This window comes from Mus pahari, chromosome 3 (genome assembly GCF_900095145.1).
Source record: "Mus pahari chromosome 3, PAHARI_EIJ_v1.1, whole genome shotgun sequence".
Taxonomy (NCBI): domain Eukaryota; kingdom Metazoa; phylum Chordata; class Mammalia; order Rodentia; family Muridae; genus Mus; species Mus pahari.
The window spans coordinates 71672531-71673536 of NC_034592.1; positions in this window are offsets into that span (position 1 = coordinate 71672531).

Here is a 1006-nt window from a genome sequence, read left to right on the forward strand (position 1 = left end):
TTTTATTCGATTATTTCGGGTATTGTCTAACTGCTTGATTTCTTTATATATTTTGAATATTAGCCCTCTGTCTNATGTAGGGTTGGCAGGAATCCATTCCCAGAGTATAGGCTTCTGTTTTGTCCTATTGATAGAGTCGTTGGCCTTGAGGAAGCTTTTTAGTTCTATTAAGTCCCATTTATCAAATATTGTTCTTTAGAGCCTCAGCCACTGATGTTCTGTTCAGAATGCTATCTCCTGTACCAAGGAATTCATGGCTATATTCCATTATCTCTTCTATTATATTTAGTGTATCTGGGTTTATGTTGAGTTCTATGATCTACTTGGACTCAGTTTTGTTTAGGAAGTTAACACCATATTGCTATTAATTACTATTGCTGTGTAATATCAAATGATAACTTGAGGTCAGAGATGTTGATAACTCCAAAATTTCTTTTGTTGTTCAGGATTGTTTTAGATATCCTAGAATTTTTGTTTTTTCACATAAAGTTGAGAATTGCTCTGTCAAAATCTGTAAAGAATTGTGCTGGAATTCTGATGGAAATTACATTGAATCTATAAATTGTTTTGGTTAGATGGCCATTTTCACTAAGCTAATCCTAGCAATGAATCCTCATGAGAGATCTTTCCATCTTCTGACATTATGCTCAATTTTCTCTTCAGTGACTTAAAATTCAAGAATTAATAAATAAATACCTACTGAATATCAAAAAATCTCAAGTTTTCTTTGATATGAATTATGTGAAAACTTTTCTAGATATTTAAAGATAATGAAGAATGAACAAGAGAATTTATTATTGTATTGTTTTGCAAGCTTATTAGTAATATATATATATATATATATATATATATATATATATATATATATATATAAAATACATTTTAATTGTGTTAGTGATTGTACAGCAAGCAACAGGCTGTACATGTACATAATGATTTCTATGTTTTTAAATTTTTTTACTTAAATATTCTCTTTGTTTACATTGCAAATGTTATCCCCTTTCCT